Source organism: Ranitomeya imitator, chromosome 1, assembly GCF_032444005.1.
Source record: "Ranitomeya imitator isolate aRanImi1 chromosome 1, aRanImi1.pri, whole genome shotgun sequence".
NCBI lineage: Eukaryota > Metazoa > Chordata > Amphibia > Anura > Dendrobatidae > Ranitomeya > Ranitomeya imitator.
In genome coordinates this window covers 829,302,694-829,318,107 of record NC_091282.1, presented here as the reverse complement: position 1 = coordinate 829,318,107, position 15,414 = coordinate 829,302,694, and the positions used below count along the sequence as shown (strand labels likewise).

Here is a 15,414-nt window from a genome sequence, read left to right as displayed (position 1 = left end):
AGGAATAGAATCGTAAGGGTAAGCTTTGATGAAAAAAAAAGAAACGTCAATGGCACCAGGGATTCCCAGCCAGTCTCCCATGCTGGTACTTGCCCAGCCTCAAGCTGCTTTGCATTTGCGATCTGACGAGGGCAGGCACATTCAGCTTAGAGTGGCCATTGACAGACAGTTAGCACCTGTGCGGGTCTTTTCAAGCGGAAAAAATCGTAAGTGTAAGCTTTGATAAAAACAAAACAATGTGGGAACCGTGCCAGGGATTCCCTGCCAGTCTACCAAGCTGATACTTGCCCAGCCTCAAGCTACTTTGCATTTTGTGATCTGACGAAGGCAGGAACATTGAGCTTAGTGCGGCCATTGATGGATTGTTAGCAACTCCGCAAGTTTTTTCAAGAGGAAGAGAATCGTAATACAAAGCTTTGATGAAAACTAAAAAGCATGTCAACGGTACCAGGAATTCCCAGCCAGTCTCCCATGCTGGTACTTGCCCAGCCTCAAGTAGCTCAGCATTTGCGATCTGACGAGGGCAGGCACATTCAGCTTAGAGTGACCGTTGACAGATAGTTAGCACCAGTGCGGGTCTTTTCAAGCGGAAAAAAATCGTAAGGGTAAGCTTTGATAAAAACAAAAAGCACGTCAACGGTACCAGGGATTCCCAGCCAGTCTCCCATGCTGGTACTTGCCCAGCCTCAAGCTGCTTTGCATTTGCGATCTGATGAGGGCAGGCACATTCAGCTTAGAGTGACCGTTGACAGATAGTTAGCACCAGTGCGGGTCTTTTCAAGCGGAAAAAAATCGTAAGGGTAAGCTTTGATAAAAACAAAAAGCACGTCAACGGTACCAGGGATTCACAGCCAGTCTCCCATGCTGGTACTTGCCCAGCCTCAAGCTGCTTTGCATTTGCGATCTGACGAGGGCAGGAACATTCAGCTTAGAGTGACCGTTGACAGATAGTTAGCACCAGTGCGGGTCTTTTCAAGCGGAAAAAAATCGTAAGGGTAAGCTTTGATAAAAACAAAAAGCGCGTCAACGGTACCAGGGATTCCCAGCCAGTCTCCCATGCTGGTACTTGCCCAGCCTCAAGCTGCTTTGCATTTGCGATCTGACGAGGGCAGGCACATTCAGCTTAGAGTGACCATTGACAGATCGTTAGCACCAGTGCGGGTCTTTTCAAGCGGAAAAAAATCGTAAGGGTAAGCTTTGATAAAAACAAAAAGCACGTCAGCGGTACCAGGGATTCCCAGCCAGTCTCCCATGCTGGTACTTGCCCAGCCTCAGGCTGCTTAGCATTTGCGATCTGACGAGAGCAGGCACATTCAGCTTAGAGTGGCCATTGACAGATAGTGCGCAACTCTGCGGGCCTTTTCAAGAGGAATAGAATCGTAAGGGTAAGCTTTGATGAAAAAAAAAGAAACGTCAATGGCACCAGGGATTCCCAGCCAGTCTCCCATGCTGGTACTTGCCCAGCCTCAAGCTGCTTTGCATTTGCGATCTGACGAGGGCAGGCACATTCAGCTTAGAGTGGCCATTGACAGACAGTTAGCACCTGTGCGGGTCTTTTCAAGCGGAAAAAATCGTAAGTGTAAGCTTTGATAAAAACAAAACAATGTGGGAACCGTGCCAGGGATTCCCTGCCAGTCTACCAAGCTGATACTTGCCCAGCCTCAAGCTACTTTGCATTTGTGATCTGACGAAGGCAGGAACATTGAGCTTAGTGCGGCCATTGATGGATTGTTAGCAACTCCGCAAGTTTTTTCAAGAGGAAGAGAATCGTAATACAAAGCTTTGATGAAAACTAAAAAGCATGTCAACGGTACCAGGGATCCCCAGCCAGTCTCCCATGCTAGTACTTGCCCAGCCTCAAGCTGCTTTGCATTTGCGATCTGACGAGGGTAGGCACATTCAGCTTAGAGTGACCGTTGACAGATAGTTAGCACCAGTGCGGGTCTTTTCAAGCGGAAAAAAATCGTAAGGGTAAGCTTTGATAAAAACAAAAAGCACGTCAACGGTACCAGGGATTCCCAGCCAGTCTCCCATGCTGGTACTTGCCCAGCCTCAAGCTGCTTTGCATTTGCGATCTGACGAGGGCAGGCACATTCTGCTTAGAGTGACCGTTGACAGATAGTTAGCACCAGTGCGGGTCTTTTCAAGCGGAAAAAAATCGTAAGGGTAAGCTTTGATAAAAACAAAAAGCACGTCAACGGTACCAGGGATTCCCAGCCAGTCTCCCATGCTGGTACTTGCCCAGCCTCAAGCTGCTTTGCATTTGCGATCTGAAGAGGGCAGGCACATTCAGCTTAGAGTGACCGTTGACAGATAGTTAGCACCAGTGCGGGTCTTTTCAAGCGGAAAAAAATCGTAAGGGTAAGCTTTGATAAAAACAAAAAGCACGTCAACGGTACCAGGGATTCCCAGCCAGTCTCCCATGCTGGTACTTGCCCAGCCTCAAGCTGCTTAGCATTTGCGATCTGACGAGAGCAGGCACATTCAGCTTAGAGTGGCCATTGACAGATAGTGAGCAACTCTGCGGGCCTTTTCAAGATGAATTGAATCGTAAGGGTAAGCTTTGATGAAAAAAAAAAGAAACGTCAATGGCACCAGGGATTCCCAGCCAGTCTCCCATGCTGGTACTTGCCCAGCCTCAAGCTGCTTTGCATTTGCGATCTGACGAGGGCAGGCACATTCAGCTTAGAGTGGCCATTGACAGACAGTTAGCACCTGTGCGGGTCTTTTCAAGCGGAAAAAATCGTAAGTGTAAGCTTTGATAAAAACAAAACAATGTGGGAACCGTGCCAGGGATTCCCTGCCAGTCTACCAAGCTGATACTTGCCCAGCCTCAAGCTACTTTGCATTTGTGATCTGACGAAGGCAGGAACATTGAGCTTAGTGCGGCCATTGATGGATTGTTAGCAACTCCGCAAGTTTTTTCAAGAGGAAGAGAATCGTAATACAAAGCTTTGATGAAAACTAAAAAGCATGTCAACGGTACCAGGAATTCCCAGCCAGTCTCCCATGCTGGTACTTGCCCAGCCTCAAGTAGCTCAGCATTTGCGATCTGACGAGGGCAGGCCCATTCAGCATAAAGAAGTAATTGACAGATAGGTCTGTAGCACAAATTTGGGTCTTTTCAAGCGGCAAAAAATCGTAAGGGTAAGCTTTGATAAAAACAAAAAGCACGTTAACGGTACCAGGGATTCCCAGCCAGTCTCCCATGCTGGTAAATGCCCAGCCTCAAGCTGCTTTGCATTTGCGATCTGACGAGGGCAGGCACATTCAGCTTAGAGTGACCGTTGACAGATAGTTAGCACCAGTGCGGGTCTTTTCAAGCGGAAAAAAATCGTAAGGGTAAGCTTTGATAAAAACAAAAAGCACGTCAACTGTACCAGGGATTCGCAGCCAGTCTCCCATGCTGGTACTTGCCCAGCCTCAAGCTGCTTAGCATTTGCGATCTGACGAGAGCAGGCACATTCAGCTTAGAGTGGCCATTGACAGATAGTGAGCAACTCTGCGGGCCTTTTCAAGAGGAATAGAATCGTAAGGGTAAGCTTTGATGAAAAAAAAGAAACGTCAATGGCACCAGGGATTCCCAGCCAGTCTCCCATGCTGGTACTTGCCCAGCCTCAAGCTGCTTTGCATTTGCGATCTGACGAGGGCAGGCACATTCAGCTTAGAGTGGCCATTGACAGACAGTTAGCACCTGTGCGGGACTTTTCAAGCGGAAAAAATCGTAAGTGTAAGCTTTGATAAAAACAAAACAATGTGGGAACCGTGCCAGGGATTCCCTGCCAGTCTACCAAGCTGATATTTGCCCAGCCTCAAGCTACTTTGCATTTGTGATCTGACGAAGGCAGGAACATTGAGCTTAGTGGGGCCATTGATGGATTGTTAGCAACTCCGCAAGTTTTTTCAAGAGGAAGAGAATCGTAATACAAAGCTTTGATGAAAACTAAAAAGCATGTCAACGGTACCAGGGATTCCCAGCCAGTCTCCCATGCTGGTACTTGCCCAGCCTCAAGCTGCTTTGCATTTGCGATCTGACGAGGGCAGGCACATTCAGCTTAGAGTGACCGTTGACAGATAGTTAGCACCAGTGCGGGTCTTTTCAAGCGGAAAAAAATCGTAAGGGTAAGCTTTGATAAAAACAAAAAGCACGTCAACGGTACCAGGGATTCCCAGCCAGTCTCCCATGCTGGTACTTGCCCAGCCTCAAGCTGCTTTGCATTTGCGATCTGACGAGGGCAGGCACATTCAGCTTAGAGTGACCGTTGACAGATAGCTAGCACCAGTGCGGGTCTTTTCAAGCGGAAAAAAATCGTAAGGGTAAGCTTTGATAAAAACAAAAAGCACGTCAACGGTACCAGGGATTCCCAGCCAGTCTCCCATGCTGGTACTTGCCCAGCCTCAAGCTGCTTTGCATTTGCGATCTGACGAGGGCAGGCACATTCAGCTTAGAGTGACCGTTGACAGATAGTTAGCACCAGTGCGGGTCTTTTCAAGCGGAAAAAAATCGTAAGGGTAAGCTTTGATAAAAACAAAAAGCACGTCAACGGTACCAGGGATTCCCAGCCAGTCTCCCATGCTGGTACTTGCCCAGCCTCAAGCTGCTTTGCATTTGCGATCTGACGAGGGCAGGCACATTCAGCTTAGAGTGACCGTTGACAGATAGTTAGCACCAGTGCGGGTCTTTTCAAGCGGAAAAAAATCGTAAGGGTAAGCTTTGATAAAAACAAAAAGCACGTCAAAGGTACCAGGGATTCCCAGCCAGTCTCCCATGCTGGTACTTGCCCAGCCTCAAGCTGCTTTGCATTTGCGATCTGACGAGGGCAGGCACATTCAGCTTAGAGTGACCGTTGACAGATAGTTAGCACCAGTGCGGGTCTTTTCAAGCGGAAAAAAATCGTAAGGGTAAGCTTTGATAAAAACAAAAAGCACGTCAACGGTACCAGGGATTCCCAGCCAGTCTCCCATGCTGGTACTTGCCCAGCCTCAAGCTGCTTTGCATTTGCGATCTGACGAGGGCAGGCACATTCAGCTTAGAGTGACCGTTGACAGATAGTTAGCACCAGTGCGGGTCTTTTCAAGCGGAAAAAAATCGTAAGGGTAAGCTTTGATAAAAACAAAAAGCACGTCAACGGTACCAGGGATTCCCAGCCAGTCTCCCATGCTGGTATTTGCCCAGCCTCAAGCTGCTTTGCATTTGCGATCTGACGAGGGCAGGCACATTCAGCTTAGAGTGACTTTTGACAGATAGTTAGCACCAGTGCGGGTCTTTTCAAGCGGAAAAAAATCGTAAGGGTAAGCTTTGATAAAAACAAAAAGCACGTCAACGGTACCAGGGATTCCCAGCCAGTTTCCCATGCTGGTACTTGCCCAGCCTCAAGCTGCTTTGCATTTGCGATCTGACGAGGGCAGGCACATTCAGCTTAGAGTGACCATTGACAGATCGTTAGCACCAGTGCGGGTCTTTTCAAGCGGAAAAAAATCGTAAGGGTAAGCTTTGATAAAAACAAAAAGCACGTCAGCGGTACCAGGGATTCCCAGCCAGTCTCCCATGCTGGTACTTGCCCAGCCTCAAGCTGCTTTGCATTTGCAATCTGACGAGGGCAGGCACATTCAGCTTAGAGTGGCCATTGACAGACAGTTAGCACCTGTGCGGGTCTTTTCAAGCGGAAAAAATCGTAAGTGTAAGCTTTGATAAAAACAAAACAATGTGGGAACCGTGCCAGGGATTCCCTGCCAGTCTACCAAGCTGATACTTGCCCAGCCTCAAGCTACTTTGCATTTGTGATCTGACGAAGGCAGGAACATTGAGCTTAGTGCGGCCATTGATGGATTGTTAGCAACTCCGCAAGTTTTTTCAAGAGGAAGAGAATCGTAATACAAAGCTTTGATGAAAACTAAAAAGCATGTCAACGGTACCAGGAATTCCCAGCCAGTCTCCCATGCTGGTACTTGCCCAGCCTCAAGTAGCTCAGCATTTGCGATCTGACGAGGGCAGGCCCATTCAGCATAAAGAAGTAATTGACAGATAGGTCTGTAGCACAAATTTGGGTCTTTTCAAGCGGCAAAAAATCGTAAGGGTAAGCTTTGATAAAAACAAAAAGCACGTTAACGGTACCAGGGATTCCCAGCCAGTCTCCCATGCTGGTACTTGCCCAGCCTCAAGCTGCTTTGCATTTGCGATCTGACGAGGGCAGGCACATTCAGCTTAGAGTGACCGTTGACAGATAGTTAGCACCAGTGCGGGTCTTTTCAAGCGGAAAAAAATCGTAAGGGTAAGCTTTGATAAAAACAAAAAGCACGTCAACGGTACCAGGGATTCCCAGCCAGTCTCCCATGCTGGTACTTGCCCAGCCTCAAGCTGCTTTGCATTCTGACGAGGGCAGGCACATTCAGCTTAGAGTGACCGTTGACAGATAGTTAGCACCAGTGCGGGTCTTTTCAAGCGGAAAAAAATCGTAAGGGTAAGCTTTGATAAAAACAAAAAGCACGTCAACGGTACCAGGGATTCCCAGCCAGTCTCCCATGCTGGTACTTGCCCAGCCTCAAGCTGCTTTGCATTTGCGATCTGACGAGGGCAGGCACATTCAGCTTAGAGTGACCGTTGACAGATAGTTAGCACCAGTGCGGGTCTTTTCAAGCGGAAAAAAATCGTAAGGGTAAGCTTTGATAAAAACAAAAAGCACGTCAACGGTACCAGGGATTCCCAGCCAGTCTCCCATGCTGGTACTTGCCCAGCCTCAAGCTGCTTTGCATTTGCGATCTGACGAGGGCAGGCACATTCAGCTTAGAGTGACCATTGACAGATCGTTAGCACCAGTGCGGGTCTTTTCAAGCGGAAAAAAATCGTAAGGGTAAGCTTTGATAAAAACAAAAAGCACGTCAGCGGTACCAGGGATTCCCAGCCAGTCTCCCATGCTGGTACTTGCCCAGCCTCAAGCTGCTTAGCATTTGCGATCTGACGAGAGCAGGCACATTCAGCTTAGAGTGGCCATTGACAGATAGTGAGCACCTCTGCGGGCCTTTTCAAGAGGAATAGAATCGTAAGGGTAAGCTTTGATGAAAAAAAAAGAAACGTCAATGGCACCAGGGATTCCCAGCCAGTCTCCCATGCTGGTACTTGCCCAGCCTCAAGCTGCTTTGCATTTGCGATCTGACGAGGGCAGGCACATTCAGCTTAGAGTGGCCATTGACAGACAGTTAGCACCTGTGCGGGTCTTTTCAAGCGGAAAAAATCGTAAGTGTAAGCTTTGATAAAAACAAAACAATGTGGGAACCGTGCCAGGGATTCCCTGCCAGTCTACCAAGCTGATACTTGCCCAGCCTCAAGCTACTTTGCATTTTGTGATCTGACGAAGGCAGGAACATTGAGCTTAGTGCGGCCATTGATGGATTGTTAGCAACTCCGCAAGTTTTTTCAAGAGGAAGAGAATCGTAATACAAAGCTTTGATGAAAACTAAAAAGCATGTCAACGGTACCAGGAATTCCCAGCCAGTCTCCCATGCTGGTACTTGCCCAGCCTCAAGTAGCTCAGCATTTGCGATCTGACGAGGGCAGGCCCATTCAGCATAAAGAAGTAATTGACAGATAGGTCTGTAGCACAAATTTGGGTCTTTTCAAGCGGCAAAAAATCGTAAGGGTAAGCTTTGATAAAAACAAAAAGCACGTTAACGGTACCAGGGATTCCCAGCCAGTCTCCCATGCTGGTACTTGACCAGCCTCAAGCTGCTTTGCATTTGCGATCTGACGAGGGCAGGCACATTCAGCTTAGAGTGACCGTTGACAGATAGTTAGCACCAGTGCGGGTCTTTTCAAGCGGAAAAAAATCGTAAGGGTAAGCTTTGATAAAAACAAAAAGCACGTCAACGGTACCAGGGATTCCCAGCCAGTCTCCCATGCTGGTACTTGCCCAGCCTCAAGCTGCTTTGCATTCTGACGAGGGCAGGCACATTCAGCTTAGAGTGACCGTTGACAGATAGTTAGCACCAGTGCGGGTCTTTTCAAGCGGAAAAAAATCGTAAGGGTAAGCTTTGATAAAAACAAAAAGCACGTCAACGGTACCAGGGATTCCCAGCCAGTCTCCCATGCTGGTACTTGCCCAGCCTCAAGCTGCTTTGCATTTGCGATCTGACGAGGGCAGGCACATTCAGCTTAGAGTGACCGTTGACAGATAGTTAGCACCAGTGCGGGTCTTTTCAAGCGGAAAAAAATCGTAAGGGTAAGCTTTGATAAAAACAAAAAGCACGTCAACGGTACCAGGGATTCCCAGCCAGTCTCCCATGCTGGTACTTGCCCAGCCTCAAGCTGCTTTGCATTTGCGATCTGACGAGGGCAGGCACATTCAGCTTAGAGTGACCATTGACAGATCGTTAGCACCAGTGCGGGTCTTTTCAAGCGGAAAAAAATCGTAAGGGTAAGCTTTGATAAAAACAAAAAGCACGTCAGCGGTACCAGGGATTCCCAGCCAGTCTCCCATGCTGGTACTTGCCCAGCCTCAAGCTGCTTAGCATTTGCGATCTGACGAGAGCAGGCACATTCAGCTTAGAGTGGCCATTGACAGATAGTGAGCACCTCTGCGGGCCTTTTCAAGAGGAATAGAATCGTAAGGGTAAGCTTTGATGAAAAAAAAAGAAACGTCAATGGCACCAGGGATTCCCAGCCAGTCTCCCATGCTGGTACTTGCCCAGCCTCAAGCTGCTTTGCATTTGCGATCTGACGAGGGCAGGCACATTCAGCTTAGAGTGGCCATTGACAGACAGTTGGCACCTGTGCGGGTCTTTTCAAGCGGAAAAAATCGTAAGTGTAAGCTTTGATAAAAACAAAACAATGTGGGAACCGTGCCAGGGATTCCCTGCCAGTCTACCAAGCTGATACTTGCCCAGCCTCAAGCTACTTTGCATTTGTGATCTGACGAAGGCAGGAACATTGAGCTTAGTGCGGCCATTGATGGATTGTTAGCAACTCCGCAAGTTTTTTCAAGAGGAAGAGAATCGTAATACAAAGCTTTGATGAAAACTAAAAAGCATGTCAACGGTACCAGGGATTCCCAGCCAGTCTCCCATGCTGGTACTTGCCCAGCCTCAAGCTGCTTTGCATTTGCGATCTGATGAGGGCAGGCACATTCAGCTTAGAGTGACCGTTGACAGATAGTTAGCACCAGTGCGGGTCTTTTCAAGCGGAAAAAAATCGTAAGGGTAAGCTTTGATAAAAACAAAAAGCACGTCAACGGTACCAGGGATTCCCAGCCAGTCTCCCATGCTGGTACTTGCCCAGCCTCAAGCTGCTTTGCATTTGCGATCTGACGAGGGCAGGCACATTCAGCTTAGAGTGACCGTTGACAGATAGTTAGCACCAGTGCGGGTCTTTTCAAGCGGAAAAAAATCGTAAGGGTAAGCTTTGATAAAAACAAAAAGCACGTCAACGGTACCAGGGATTCCCAGCCAGTCTCCCATGCTGGTACTTGCCCAGCCTCAAGCTGCTTTGCATTTGCGATCTGAAGAGGGCAGGCACATTCAGCTTAGAGTGACCGTTGACAGATAGTTAGCACCAGTGCGGGTCTTTTCAAGCGGAAAAAAATCGTAAGGGTAAGCTTTGATAAAAACAAAAAGCACGTCAACGGTACCAGGGATTCCCAGACAGTCTCCCATGCTGGTACTTGCCCAGCCTCAAGCTGCTTAGCATTTAGCGATCTGACGAGAGCAGGCACATTCAGCTTAGAGTGGCCATTGACAGATAGTGAGCAACTCTGCGGGCCTTTTCAAGAGGAATAGAATCGTAAGGGTAAGCTTTGATGAAAAAAAAAGAAACGTCAATGGCACCAGGGATTCCCAGCCAGTCTCCCATGCTGGTACTTGCCCAGCCTCAAGCTGCTTTGCCTTTGCGATCTGACGAGGGCAGGCACATTCAGCTTAGAGTGGCCATTGACAGACAGTTAGCACCTGTGCGGGTCTTTTCAAGCGGAAAAAATCGTAAGTGTAAGCTTTGATAAAAACAAAACAATGTGGGAACCGTGCCAGGGATTCCCTGCCAGTCTACCAAGCTGATACTTGCCCAGCCTCAAGCTACTTTGCATTTGTGATCTGACGAAGGCAGGAACATTGAGCTTAGTGCGGCCATTGATGGATTGTTAGCAACTCCGCAAGTTTTTTCAAGAGGAAGAGAATCGTAATACAAAGCTTTGATGAAAACTAAAAAGCATGTCAACGGTACCAGGAATTCCCAGCCAGTCTCCCATGCTGGTACTTGCCCAGCCTCAAGTAGCTCAGCATTTGCGATCTGACGAGGGCAGGCCCATTCAGCATAAAGAAGTAATTGACAGATAGGTCTGTAGCACAAATTTGGGTCTTTTCAAGCGGCAAAAAATCGTAAGGGTAAGCTTTGATAAAAACAAAAAGCACGTTAACGGTACCAGGGATTCCCAGCCAGTCTCCCATGCTGGTACTTGCCCAGCCTCAAGCTGCTTTGCATTTGCGATCTGACGAGGGCAGGCACATTCAGCTTAGAGTGACCGTTGACAGATAGTTAGCACCAGTGCGGGTCTTTTCAAGCGGAAAAAAATCGTAAGGGTAAGCACGTCAACAGTACCAGGGATTCCCAGCCAGTCTCCCATGCTGGTACTTGCCCAGCCTCAAGCTGCTTTGCATTTGCGATCTGACGAGGGCAGGCACATTCAGCTTAGAGTGACCGTTGACAGATAGTTGGCACCAGTGCGGGTCTTTTCAAGCGGAAAAAAATCGTAAGGGTAAGCTTTGATAAAAACAAAAAGCACGTCAACGGTACCAGGGATTCCCAGCCAGTCTCCCATGCTGGTACTTGCCCAGCCTCAAGCTGCTTTGCATTTGCGATCTGACGAGGGCAGGCACATTCAGCTTAGAGTGACCGTTGACAGATAGTTAGCACCAGTGCGGGTCTTTTCAAGCGGAAAAAAATCGTAAGTGTAAGCTTTGATAAAAACAAAAAGCACGTCAACGGTACCAGGGATTCCCAGCCAGTCTCCCATGCTGGTACTTGCCCAGCCTCAAGCTGCTTTGCATTTGCGATCTGACGAGGGCAGGCACATTCAGCTTAGAGTGACCATTGACAGATCGTTAGCACCAGTGCGGGTCTTTTCAAGCGGAAAAAAATCGTAAGGGTAAGCTTTGATAAAAACAAAAAGCACGTCAGCGGTACCAGGGATTCCCAGCCAGTCTCCCATGCTGGTACTTGCCCAGCCTCAAGCTGCTTAGCATTTGCGATCTGACGAGAGCAGGCACATTCAGCTTAGAGTGGCCATTGACAGATAGTGAGCAACTCTGCGGGCCTTTTCAAGAGGAATAGAATCGTAAGGGTAAGCTTTGATGAAAAAAAAAGAAACGTCAATGGCACCAGGGATTCCCAGCCAGTCTCCCATGCTGGTACTTGCCCAGCCTCAAGCTGCTTTGCATTTGCGATCTGACGAGGGCAGGCACATTCAGCTTAGAGTGACCGTTGACAGATAGTTAGCACCAGTGCGGGTCTTTTCAAGCGGAAAAAAATCGTAAGGGTAAGCTTTGATAAAAACAAAAAGCACGTCAACGGTACCAGGGATTCCCAGCCAGTCTCCCATGCTGGTACTTGCCCAGCCTCAAGCTGCTTTGCGATCTGACGAGGGCAGGAACATTCAGCTTAGAGTGACCGTTGACAGATAGTTAGCACCAGTGCGGGTCTTTTCAAGCGGAAAAAAATCGTAAGGGTAAGCTTTGATAAAAACAAAAAGCACGTCAACGGTACCAGGGATTCCCAGCCAGTCTCCCATGCTGGTACTTGCCCAGCCTCAAACTGCTTTGCATTTGCGATCTGACGAGGGCAGGCACATTCAGCTTAGAGTGACCGTTGACAGATAGTTAGCACCAGTGCGGGTCTTTTCAAGCGGAAAAAAATCGTAAGGGTAAGCTTTGATAAAAACAAAAAGCACGTCAACGGTACCAGGGATTCCCAGCCAGTCTCCCGTGCTGGTACTTGCCCAGCCTCAAGCTGCTTTGCGATCTGACGAGGGCAGGCACATTCAGCTTAGAGTGACCGTTGACAGCTAGTTAGCACCAGTGCGGGTCTTTTCAAGCGGAAAAAAATCGTAAGGGTAAGGTTTGATAAAAACAAAAAGCACGTCAACGGTACCAGGGATTCCCAGCCAGTCTCCCATGCTGGTACTTGCCCAGCCTCAAGCTGCTTTGCGATCTGATGAGGGCAGGCACATTCAGCTTAGAGTGACCGTTGACAGATAGTTAGCACCAGTGCGGGTCTTTTCAAGCGGAAAAAAATCGTAAGGGTAAGCTTTGATAAAAACAAAAAGCACGTCAACGATACCAGGGATTCCCAGCCAGTCTCCCATGCTGGTACTTGCCCAGCCTCAAGCTGCTTTGCGATCTGACGAGGGCAGGCACATTCAGCTTAGAGTGACCGTTGACATATAGTTAGCACCAGTGCGGGTCTTTTCAAGCGGAAAAAAATCGTAAGGGTAAGCTTTGATAAAAACAAAAAGCACGTCAACGGTACCAGGGATTCCCAGCCAGTCTCCCATGCTGGTACTTGCCCAGCCTCAAGCTGCTTTGCATTTGCGATCTGACGAGGGCAGGCACATTCAGCTTAGAGTGACCGTTGACAGATAGTTAGCACCAGTGCGGGTCTTTTCAAGCGGAAAAAAATCGTAAGGGTAAGCTTTGATAAAAACAAAAAGCACGTCAACGGTACCAGGGATTCCCAGCCAGTCTCCCATGCTGGTACTTGCCCAGCCTCAAGCTGCTTTGCATTTGCGATCTGACGAGGGCAGGCACATTCAGCTTAGAGTGACCGTTGACAGATAGTTAGCACCAGTGCGGGTCTTTTCAAGCGGAAAAAAATCGTAAGGGTAAGCTTTGATAAAAACAAAAAGCACGTCAACGGTACCAGGGATTCCCAGCCAGTCTCCCATGCTGGTACTTGCCCAGCCTCAAGCTGCTTTGCATTTGCGATCTGACGAGGGCAGGCACATTCAGCTTAGAGTGACCATTGACAGATCGTTAGCACCAGTGCGGGTCTTTTCAAGCGGAAAAAAATCGTAAGGGTAAGCTTTGATAAAAACAAAAAGCACGTCAGCGGTACCAGGGATTCCCAGCCAGTCTCCCATGCTGGTACTTGCCCAGCCTCAAGCTGCTTAGCATTTGCGATCTGACGAGAGCAGGCACATTCAGCTTAGAGTGGCCATTGACAGATAGTGAGCAACTCTGCTGGCCTTTTCAAGAGGAATAGAATCGTAAGGGTAAGCTTTGATGAAAAAAAAAGAAACGTCAATGGCACCAGGGATTCCCAGCCAGTCTCCCATGCTGGTACTTGCCCAGCCTCAAGCTGCTTTGCATTTGCAATCTGACGAGGGCAGGCACATTCAGCTTAGAGTGGCCATTGACAGACAGTTAGCACCTGTGCGGGTCTTTTCAAGCGGAAAAAATCGTAAGTGTAAGCTTTGATAAAAACAAAACAATGTGGGAACCGTGCCAGGGATTCCCTGCCAGTCTACCAAGCTGATACTTGCCCAGCCTCAAGCTACTTTGCATTTGTGATCTGACGAAGGCAGGAACATTGAGCTTAGTGCGGCCATTGATGGATTGTTAGCAACTCCGCAAGTTTTTTCAAGAGGAAGAGAATCGTAATACAAAGCTTTGATGAAAACTAAAAAGCATGTCAACGGTACCAGGGATTCCCAGCCAGTCTCCCATGCTGGTACTTGCCCAGCCTCAAGCTGCTTTGCATTTGCGATCTGACGAGGGCAGGCACATTCAGCTTAGAGTGACCGTTGACAGATAGTTAGCACCAGTGCGGGTCTTTTCAAGCGGAAAAAAATCGTAAGGGTAAGCTTTGATAAAAACAAAAAGCACGTCAACGGTACCAGGGATTCCCAGCCAGTCTCCCATGCTGGTACTTGCCAAGCCTCAAGCTGCTTTGCGATCTGACGAGGGCAGGCACATTCAGCTTAGAGTGACCGTTGACAGATAGTTAGCACCAGTGCGGGTCTTTTCAAGCGGAAAAAAATCGTAAGGGTAAGCTTTGATAAAAACAAAAAGCACGTCAACGGTACCAGGGATTCCCAGCCAGTCTCCCATGCTGGTACTTGCCCAGCCTCAAGCTGCTTTGCATTTGCGATCTGAAGAGGGCAGGCACATTCAGCTTAGAGTGACCGTTGACAGATAGTTAGCACCAGTGCGGGTCTTTTCAAGCGGAAAAAAATCGTAAGGGTAAGCTTTGATAAAAACAAAAAGCACGTCAACGGTACCAGGAATTCCCAGCCAGTCTCCCATGCTGGTACTTGCCCAGCCTCAAGCTGCTTAGCATTTGCGATCTGACGAGAGCAGGCACATTCAGCTTAGAGTGGCCATTGACAGATAGTGAGCAACTCTGCGGGCCTTTTCAAGAGGAATAGAATCGTAAGGGTAAGCTTTGATGAAAAAAAAAGAAACGTCAATGGCACCAGGGATTCCCAGCCAGTCTCCCATGCTGGTACTTGCCCAGCCTCAAGCTGCTTTGCATTTGCGATCTGACGAGGGCAGGCACATTCAGCTTAGAGTGGCCATTGACAGACAGTTAGCACCTGTGCGGGTCTTTTCAAGCGGAAAAAATCGTAAGTGTAAGCTTTGATAAAAACAAAACAATGTGGGAACCGTGCCAGGGATTCCCTGCCAGTCTACCAAGCTGATACTTGCCCAGCCTCAAGCTACTTTGCATTTGTGATCTGACGAAGGCAGGAACATTGAGCTTAGTGCGGCCATTGATGGATTGTTAGCAACTCCGCAAGTTTTTTCAAGAGGAAGAGAATCGTAATACAAAGCTTTGATGAAAACTAAAAAGCATGTCAACGGTACCAGGAATTCCCAGCCAGTCTCCCATGCTGGTACTTGCCCAGCCTCAAGTAGCTCAGCATTTGCGATCTGACGAGGGCAGGCCCATTCAGCATAAAGAAGTAATTGACAGATAGGTCTGTAGCACAAATTTGGGTCTTTTCAAGCGGCAAAAAATCGTAAGGGTAAGCTTTGATAAAAACAAAAAGCACGTTAACGGTAACAGGGATTCCCAGCCAGACTCCCATGCTGGTACTTGCCCAGCCTCAAGCTGCTTTGCATTTGCGATCGCAGGCACATTCAGCTTAGAGTGACCGTTGACAGATAGTTAGCACCAGTGCGGGTCTTTTCAAGCGGAAAAAAATCGTAAGGGTAAGCTTTGATAAAAACAAAAAGCACGTCAACGGTACCAGGGATTCCCAGCCAGTCTCCCATGCTGGTACTTGCCCAGCCTCAAGCTGCTTTGCATTTGCGATCTGACGAGGGCAGGCACATTCAGCTTAGAGTGACCGTTGACAGATAGTTAGCACCAGTGCGGGTCTTTTCAAGCGGAAAAAAATCGTAAGGGTAAGCTTTGATAAAAACAAAAAGCAC

The 15,414-nt window shown here is 48.3% G+C and overlaps 31 pseudogenes; all 31 read right to left on the bottom strand.

The window, feature by feature from the left end:
- Window positions 1-3,953: 3,953 nt before the first annotated feature.
- LOC138659803 (5S ribosomal RNA) lies at window positions 3,954-4,072 on the bottom strand (annotated as a pseudogene).
- Window positions 4,073-4,148: 76 nt separating this feature from the next.
- Window positions 4,149-4,267, bottom strand: LOC138658523 (5S ribosomal RNA; annotated as a pseudogene).
- Window positions 4,268-4,343: 76 nt separating this feature from the next.
- LOC138658522 (5S ribosomal RNA) lies at window positions 4,344-4,462 on the bottom strand (annotated as a pseudogene).
- A 76-nt stretch (window positions 4,463-4,538) lies between these two features.
- Window positions 4,539-4,657, bottom strand: LOC138658521 (5S ribosomal RNA; annotated as a pseudogene).
- A 271-nt stretch (window positions 4,658-4,928) lies between these two features.
- LOC138658520 (5S ribosomal RNA) lies at window positions 4,929-5,047 on the bottom strand (annotated as a pseudogene).
- Window positions 5,048-6,487: 1,440 nt separating this feature from the next.
- LOC138658518 (5S ribosomal RNA) lies at window positions 6,488-6,606 on the bottom strand (annotated as a pseudogene).
- Window positions 6,607-6,682: 76 nt separating this feature from the next.
- Window positions 6,683-6,801, bottom strand: LOC138659330 (5S ribosomal RNA; annotated as a pseudogene).
- A 76-nt stretch (window positions 6,802-6,877) lies between these two features.
- Window positions 6,878-6,996, bottom strand: LOC138659133 (5S ribosomal RNA; annotated as a pseudogene).
- Window positions 6,997-7,072: 76 nt separating this feature from the next.
- On the bottom strand, window positions 7,073-7,191 carry LOC138658902 (5S ribosomal RNA; annotated as a pseudogene).
- An 856-nt stretch (window positions 7,192-8,047) lies between these two features.
- On the bottom strand, window positions 8,048-8,166 carry LOC138658517 (5S ribosomal RNA; annotated as a pseudogene).
- A 76-nt stretch (window positions 8,167-8,242) lies between these two features.
- LOC138659329 (5S ribosomal RNA) lies at window positions 8,243-8,361 on the bottom strand (annotated as a pseudogene).
- Window positions 8,362-8,437: 76 nt separating this feature from the next.
- On the bottom strand, window positions 8,438-8,556 carry LOC138659131 (5S ribosomal RNA; annotated as a pseudogene).
- Window positions 8,557-8,632: 76 nt separating this feature from the next.
- LOC138658901 (5S ribosomal RNA) lies at window positions 8,633-8,751 on the bottom strand (annotated as a pseudogene).
- A 272-nt stretch (window positions 8,752-9,023) lies between these two features.
- LOC138659689 (5S ribosomal RNA) lies at window positions 9,024-9,142 on the bottom strand (annotated as a pseudogene).
- A 76-nt stretch (window positions 9,143-9,218) lies between these two features.
- LOC138658516 (5S ribosomal RNA) lies at window positions 9,219-9,337 on the bottom strand (annotated as a pseudogene).
- A 76-nt stretch (window positions 9,338-9,413) lies between these two features.
- On the bottom strand, window positions 9,414-9,532 carry LOC138659429 (5S ribosomal RNA; annotated as a pseudogene).
- Window positions 9,533-9,804: 272 nt separating this feature from the next.
- LOC138659164 (5S ribosomal RNA) lies at window positions 9,805-9,923 on the bottom strand (annotated as a pseudogene).
- A 647-nt stretch (window positions 9,924-10,570) lies between these two features.
- On the bottom strand, window positions 10,571-10,689 carry LOC138658769 (5S ribosomal RNA; annotated as a pseudogene).
- A 76-nt stretch (window positions 10,690-10,765) lies between these two features.
- On the bottom strand, window positions 10,766-10,884 carry LOC138658515 (5S ribosomal RNA; annotated as a pseudogene).
- Window positions 10,885-10,960: 76 nt separating this feature from the next.
- On the bottom strand, window positions 10,961-11,079 carry LOC138659328 (5S ribosomal RNA; annotated as a pseudogene).
- A 76-nt stretch (window positions 11,080-11,155) lies between these two features.
- On the bottom strand, window positions 11,156-11,274 carry LOC138659130 (5S ribosomal RNA; annotated as a pseudogene).
- A 460-nt stretch (window positions 11,275-11,734) lies between these two features.
- On the bottom strand, window positions 11,735-11,853 carry LOC138659562 (5S ribosomal RNA; annotated as a pseudogene).
- Window positions 11,854-12,496: 643 nt separating this feature from the next.
- LOC138658514 (5S ribosomal RNA) lies at window positions 12,497-12,615 on the bottom strand (annotated as a pseudogene).
- A 76-nt stretch (window positions 12,616-12,691) lies between these two features.
- Window positions 12,692-12,810, bottom strand: LOC138658513 (5S ribosomal RNA; annotated as a pseudogene).
- A 76-nt stretch (window positions 12,811-12,886) lies between these two features.
- Window positions 12,887-13,005, bottom strand: LOC138659326 (5S ribosomal RNA; annotated as a pseudogene).
- Window positions 13,006-13,081: 76 nt separating this feature from the next.
- Window positions 13,082-13,200, bottom strand: LOC138659129 (5S ribosomal RNA; annotated as a pseudogene).
- A 467-nt stretch (window positions 13,201-13,667) lies between these two features.
- On the bottom strand, window positions 13,668-13,786 carry LOC138659802 (5S ribosomal RNA; annotated as a pseudogene).
- A 265-nt stretch (window positions 13,787-14,051) lies between these two features.
- LOC138659428 (5S ribosomal RNA) lies at window positions 14,052-14,170 on the bottom strand (annotated as a pseudogene).
- A 76-nt stretch (window positions 14,171-14,246) lies between these two features.
- On the bottom strand, window positions 14,247-14,365 carry LOC138659815 (5S ribosomal RNA; annotated as a pseudogene).
- A 76-nt stretch (window positions 14,366-14,441) lies between these two features.
- On the bottom strand, window positions 14,442-14,560 carry LOC138658900 (5S ribosomal RNA; annotated as a pseudogene).
- Window positions 14,561-15,218: 658 nt separating this feature from the next.
- On the bottom strand, window positions 15,219-15,337 carry LOC138658512 (5S ribosomal RNA; annotated as a pseudogene).
- Window positions 15,338-15,414: the final 77 nt, after the last annotated feature.